Source organism: Numida meleagris, chromosome 1, assembly GCF_002078875.1.
Source record: "Numida meleagris isolate 19003 breed g44 Domestic line chromosome 1, NumMel1.0, whole genome shotgun sequence".
NCBI lineage: Eukaryota > Metazoa > Chordata > Aves > Galliformes > Numididae > Numida > Numida meleagris.
In genome coordinates this window covers 155,370,572-155,377,492 of record NC_034409.1, presented here as the reverse complement: position 1 = coordinate 155,377,492, position 6,921 = coordinate 155,370,572, and the positions used below count along the sequence as shown (strand labels likewise).

The following is a 6,921-nucleotide window of genomic DNA, read 5'->3' as shown; positions in this document are numbered from 1 at the left end:
CGAGGAAAATAGAATAGTTCCTATACGGATTTACTCTGCATAAAAATCATACTAAACACCAGATTGTATCTCATGAACATTCAAGACTTGCATTTGTATGCTTCCCTGTGAGATTTTGGGAAAGGATGAACTATTGCAGTCAACATTCAGGCCTCACTAAAACATACTTCCAGTTTACCATATACTTCTTCTCTACTTCAGGCAACCATGGCAAACAATATAACATACATATTATTGGCATTTATATTGTGACAGAAGGTTTAAAATTACATTGGCTTGTTCTCAACATGAAATTCTTACGTCTTCTTTCCTTCTGAGACACTTCTTTTGTTTCATACATTTAAAGAATGTTTTTATTATGTATTAAAATATATCTTTTTAAAAAAGAAATAACATGCATCTGAAGTGATTCTGTTTGGTTTTGCATCTTAATTATTTACCTTAGTTTTAGAAATGTAAAGAATTTTTCCTTTGTGAAAGTTAAAATTTGCTACAATTTTTGCAATACAATTCTCTTGAAGATGTTACAGGAACATTTTTGTCATTATTTTGCTATAGATTCTGGTGGACAAATAAATGTTAAAGATCTTATTTCAGTCTCTAGATATTTTATCTATATGTGCCAGATTCCCAGAAGAGGGTAGTACAAGTAATCATTATACTCTTTGTATTTTTACAGATAGTAGTTTTTTTCTTCAATTTTTAACTTTACATATAATTATAAAGTATGTGACACTTCAAAGTGTTTGACAGACATGCATTTCTGGATTTGTTCTATAATCATTGAATTTCTGCTGATTTTTTTTCAGGATGAGATGCAGCGAAAACCTATATATTGCCTTGATGTGTATGGCTATACTAAACCTTACTCAAGCTTCTGGTGCCATCTCCTGGTTGGATAAAGAATAGTCTGCTGCATGAAAATAACAAATTTAGAATGACAGCGGTGCATTTTCATACTTTTATTTCCTTATTAAATCCTTTCTTAACTGTCTTGTTGTGTAATCTCAGTATCCTATGTGTTGTAAGTGGCTCAGTGCTATGAAAGCTTGGTGCCAGCTCAAGTTAAGACCTCTGTGTGTGTGAATGAAAATTGGTTCCAGCTGCTGGATCCAGACTGGCTGTGGGTGTCTTAGCCTGTGGTGTCAGTTACTGCAGCCAGTGGGGTCTCAGCACCTGGAGCGGGTGGGGGTCTTCAGCCCCCAGCCCCTGGGGCAGAAGCAGTGTGTGAATCCACAAACCAGCTGCTGGGAGATGCGGTGAGTGCGGTGAGTGCGGTGAGTGAAGGCTCTGCATCAGCAGCTGGAGTGGGGCTGCTAGCCATGGTCAGTGTGCATGCTGCTGGCTTCTGGGATTCCTACCCAAAACCAGGTGTGTGTGGGGTGTGCACATACATTCACTGGCAAACCCCATGCTTGAGCAGCCAGTGGGTAGGAATCTGTGGGGTGTGTTAGAGGGACCAAGCAGGGTGCCATGCAAAAAATTGTTGTGACTGTGCCTTCACTAGTGGCCTTCCATCTCTGCCAGCCCAAGAGAAAGAAGGGACTCAGCTGTCTGTTCTTGTGTTCTGTTTGAACCCTGAGGCAAGTTGAGGTCTGCTCTGTAGCAGCCTATGACTGGCCTGGTCTACCTCTGGGACAGGCACTCAGATTTGCTACAGGTTGAACCAGCAAAGGAGAAAGAATTCCTTCATCTCCCAGCCTGGTCAGAGATCCTATGTCCCTGGGCAGCAGACTGGGCTCCAGTGGCCAGGCAGAAGGGTCACAGCTGCAGAAGGTGGCCATGCTTTTAACACCACGTAATAAAATTCTGCAGTGTTTATATGCTGTTTACAGTATCATGCCTTGTTTTGGCAGAAGCTAGAAATTAAGCACTCTTAGTAAGAGCGAATGGCAAAAAAATATCTTTATTCACCGTGTCTTGGTTTGACATTCTTTTGCTGTGAATTTGCCATATTTGGAGATCAAATATTTAGTTAAATTTGAAGTAGAATTCACATACGTGTTAAGAGTTATTATATTTCATTTTAATACCCATGACCCTCACGGATATATCTCTGTGGATAAATTACACACTACCAGGTTATATTCTCAGGCTCTGGAACTCAGATATTTAGATTATTAACAGGTTGGGGTGTTGCTTGGCATGTCTTCAACTAGTACAAATACTTTTTTCTCATGTAATTTGTCTCTGCAAATAATAAAGATCAGGGGCCAGGCTTAATAGGTCATATGGGGCAGCTACACTCTTACAGTGTAAAAATACTTGAACAAGATGGACAGAGAATGCTCTAGACCAGTATGCTACGGTGCTTTAGCTGGCCAAAGGAACTACTATATACTCCATTTTAAAAAAAAAAAAAAGGAACAATACAACCAAATGTATTTGATTAGGCATACCAAAACTTGGGTTCAGATTCTGTAACTACATGGAGTGGAAAGTCACGCATTCAGCCCAGGTTGATGGTAACAAAATCTGAACATACTGAAAATGAGGCTCTTTGGAGGAGTTAGGTCCAACAGTGGATTTGAGTAAACAGCAGAATAAACACATAGCCACAGTATCACAGCTATCACAAACAAACAAACAAAAACTAGGAATCTTATACAGCTAGGAATTTGCTTGATCCTTCTCAGTTAGGTGGTGAGTTTTTTACTAACTCTCCTGAGTTTACAATCTTCATTTTGCCCAGGTTCCAACAATAAAACTTTGAATACTACACTACATGCCTGAGAAGGGTATCACAAAAAGGTAGGTACAAAAGTTACTGGATATATGCAGACAGACAAAACTATTAAATCACAACAGACAGCAGCTGATCAGCCAAAAATCAGACAGAAATAGTTATTATGTCAGATGAAGTTACCCTTAAAATTACTTTACTGGATTATGAGTAATAGTAGAATATTCTAATGTATATCAGATTAGTTCTTCTGGGACCTTAATATGTAATAGGCTAATCATGTTGACTAAAAATAATGTTTTTTTCCATCCCCACTGGAGTTAGTTCCTTGTGTCTATGTAGATTCAGGCAAAATACAATAACAAAGGGTCAGCGAGAATGCATAAATCAAGGCTATGAGGTGATTGATTTTATTTGATTTCTCATGTTTTTGTGGTTTTGATGGTAAGCTGACTTTGTGCTTTTTAATCTGTTTAATCATTTTCTTATTACTGATTGCTATATCAGAACATTTAATATTCCTGCCATTGTCTTACAACACTAATTATTTCAATTTATATGTGGATTTCATTTAATAATTAGATGGTGACAAAGTAACACAAATAAATGTATCTTTCACTCCATTATTTCTGGTCTTGTTCAACATCTTCATCAACGACTTTGATGAGGGGATAGTGTCCACCCTCAGCAAGTTTGCTGATGATATGAAGCTGGGAGGAATGACTGACATGCTAGAAGGCTGTGCTACCATTCAGAGAGACCTGGACAGACTGGAAAGTTGGGCAGGGAGGAACCTGGGGGGTCCTGGTGGATGACAGGTTGGCCATGAGCCAGCAGGGTGCCCTGGTAGCCAAGAAGGCCAATGGCATCCTGGGGTGCATTAAAAAGAGCTTGGCCAGCAGTTCGAGGGAGGTGATCCTCCCCCTCTTCTCTGCCCTAGTCAGGCCTCACCTGGAGTATTGTGTCCAATTCTGGGCTCCCTGGTACAAAAAAGACAGGGATCTCCTGGAGAGAGTCCAGTGGAGGGCCATGAAGATGATAAAGGGCCTGGAGCACCTCTCTTATGAGGAACGGCTGAGTGACCTGGGTCTGTTCAGCCTTGAGAAAAGAAGACTCAGTGGGGATCTGATCAATGTCTATAAATAAGGTGTGGAAGGCAAAAGGACGAGGCCAGATTCTTTTCAGCAGTGAATGGCAAAAGGACAAGGGGAAATGGCCACAAACTGAAGCATAGGAAGTTCCACACAAATGTGCGTGAGAACTTCTTTACAGTAAGGGTGATGGAGCACTGGAACAGGCTGCCCAGAGAGGTTGTGAAGTCTCCTTCTCTGAAGACGTTCAAGACCCACCTGGATGCCTACCTATGCAACCTGGTCTAGGAAGCCTGCTTTGGCAGAAGGGTTGGACTTGATGATCTCTAGAGGTCCCTTCCAGCCCCTAGAATTCTCCTCTACAACCACATCACTTTTGACAATGTGGGCCAGCATAATTAAATAGGAGGCATTACTTTTGGGAAGCCTCAGTATGTCTGACTCATTGACCATGACTTATAGAGGGAAATGTCTTTGTGTAAGATTTTGAGAACTGTACCTTAAAATGGAGTGTGATAATGAAGCAGATTAGGAGATCTGTTTTTAGTTCTCCTTTCCAAAAGTAAAAAGATTTTAATTTGAAATTTTCAGGTGCATTTTGTGAGAAATGACTAACACTGCTAAGTGCCTTTTGCTGAGAGAATTCATGACTAAGTAATTACTGTCAACCTATTCTTAGGCAGTACCCTGCTCAGCCTGCTGATTCGTGTGCGTCATATTCCTAATGAAAAAATCTCACCATGAAATATGAACCAAGATGGAAATCTAACCTGGGCCTTTGGTTTGCACTTGTGTTCTTGCACACTCAACAGAAAGAAATGGCATTTTACAAAATCAGTCCGTAAGTTTACGAAAACAGTGGTCATGTTTCACTTTCTCGTTTATAACTTTAATATGAATAGGAAGAATTATTGATCTAATGGATCTGACTCAAGTGCCATTTTCAGAGTACAGAGCAGGATCTTCTTAGGATTATATTAGCAAGTACTATTGGTGACAGCGAATACATGCGCCTTAGCAAATTTGTTTCATCTCAGAACATGATGCAGAATGACTGGGTGAGGCTCTAATGTTTTAGGAAAGAATCTTGTGGACTTAAGACATATTTATTATTTTTACTGTGGTTTGGTTTGATTTGTTGTTTCCTTTTTTTTCCAGATGAAAGTATCCATGAAGCTCTGAAGAACTATCTGAAGTATCGAAAGAACCTGCAAAGCTTGTCACATCTACCACCAAGATCTTTTAAAGTGTATATGTTGCATATCTTGTGGATCTAAAAATGCAACAGTAGTGCTGGAAATGTACAGTGAAGAGAGCCAAATTGGAAGCACTCTTATTCATACCATCCTTTGAGAGCAACCTCTGAAGTGAGCTATTAGTAAATCTCCACCAGTGTTTTCCTTCTGTAGGAAGAAGTTTCTTCCCTTGAAAATGAAGTAAAATAGTGAATTAATGTCTGTATTTTTTGGGTAATGACATAATGTTTATTTAATTGAGTAAAGTCTATGCAAATTAACCAGGAATTTAAGTCATTTGACCATGTTCAGTCCAAATCCTGGCTCTGCACTGGACTAACTAAAAATTAAATCATATGTCAGTATTGTCTAAGTGTTTCTTGAGTTCTGTCAGGATCTGCTTCTCTGGGTAGTCTATTCCAATGCTGGATCACCAAATATGTATATCAAGGAATCTGGAAACAGAGTACCCAAAGAGTACCCAAAGAGATCACTACTGTTGTATTAATATAAAGGAACTAAAGAGTCACTCAAGAAACTGAGAGTATGCAGTTTCTTAAGGTACAATTAAATATTAACACCTTGATTTGCACCCAGAAGAAAATATATTGCTAATGCATTCTTAGAAGCCCTCCAGTAATGTGCTTGTTTTGACTACAACTTCTAAGCAAAAGAACAGCTGCTTTATCAGCTGCAGCTGCTCCATCTTTTCCAAAGTAGCAAAATTTGTGTATTTATGCAGTATGAAAGCCAGAAAAATATCAGTGCTTGTGTACATCTTTACATAATGACTACTTATTATAATTTGTGTCAGATCCACATAAATACAAATCTAAATAGAATCATCAAGCAGACAGAAGAATCCTAATGCTGCAAATTTCTCTCACAAAAGAAAAAATTTATCATACAAACATTGTCAGTAAAGTATGATCAAGGTACTATTTTTTTTTTTTTTCTTCAATATACTAGTATCATTGTAACTGTGTGCTACAGGGAGTTGAGATTAAACAATCACAAGGTTTTCAGCTAAACAATAATTTTCTTTCTTACATTCTTTTTTCTGACTTAAAAGATGCAAAACTAGTAGGACTTTAAAAAAGTTAAATGTAAAACACTGTCTGGAATAGCTGACAGTTTGGAAATCTAACAAGAGGAATGGAAATACGATATTAACACTACTCAAACAAGTTACAACTGTATAGCCTGTATATATAACAGTAAAACTTCAATATATTTGACAGAAAATAAATTAAAAATACATAACATCAACATAAAATTACTCTGTGTTCAAGGAAAGAAGAATTTAGCCTTTTGTTGTTTCCTTTTATATCAACAGTAACTCAGAGATCTAAATGCCTCAGCAAAAAGCAATTATGAAAGTAATATATCTGGAACAGATCTGGAAAAAATATATAGCAGACAATTGCATATGTAAAACTGGGTTATTACCAAAGGGACTGCTAAATTTGCAAACATGAGTCCGTACAGTGAGGAGAGAAATACTGAATCAGGGGGATGAAGTTTCATTAACTGCCACTGCTCGAATACTTTTTTAAACTTACTTTTTTAATAAATTACATTTACACTAAATGATAATGTGGAAAATCCTGACCATGTTCTTTTTATTTTTCACTAAGCTCGAACTAAAAGGTGCTACCACTAGAGATCATTGTTGCTCTTTGCAGAAGTGGCCAGCATTAAGTGGATTTTTTTTGTTGTGGTACATATCAATAGGTGCAGTTCCGTTCTTCACAGAATGAACCTTGTAAGATCAAAACAGAAGCACAAGCAGAAAAATCTTCCAGCTCCGATATTTATTCTGTAAAATTTAATAGTTCAGTAATAGCAAATAGATGTTTTTGTGCCAACACCATTATATCACTCGTGACTTGATGTAACTGCTTGGACTATG

At 38.0% G+C, this 6,921-nt stretch overlaps 1 long non-coding RNA gene across 2 annotated transcripts; it reads left to right on the top strand.

The window, feature by feature from the left end:
- On the top strand, window positions 1,114–5,991 carry LOC110392472. 2 transcript variants are annotated; one of them, XR_002434451.1, is made up of 3 exons: window positions 1,114–1,259; window positions 2,693–2,751; window positions 4,933–5,991. It is a non-coding gene; the product is annotated as an uncharacterized LOC110392472 (long non-coding RNA). The 2 variants fall into 2 exon arrangements; XR_002434429.1 differs by having other exon boundaries at window positions 1,114–1,371.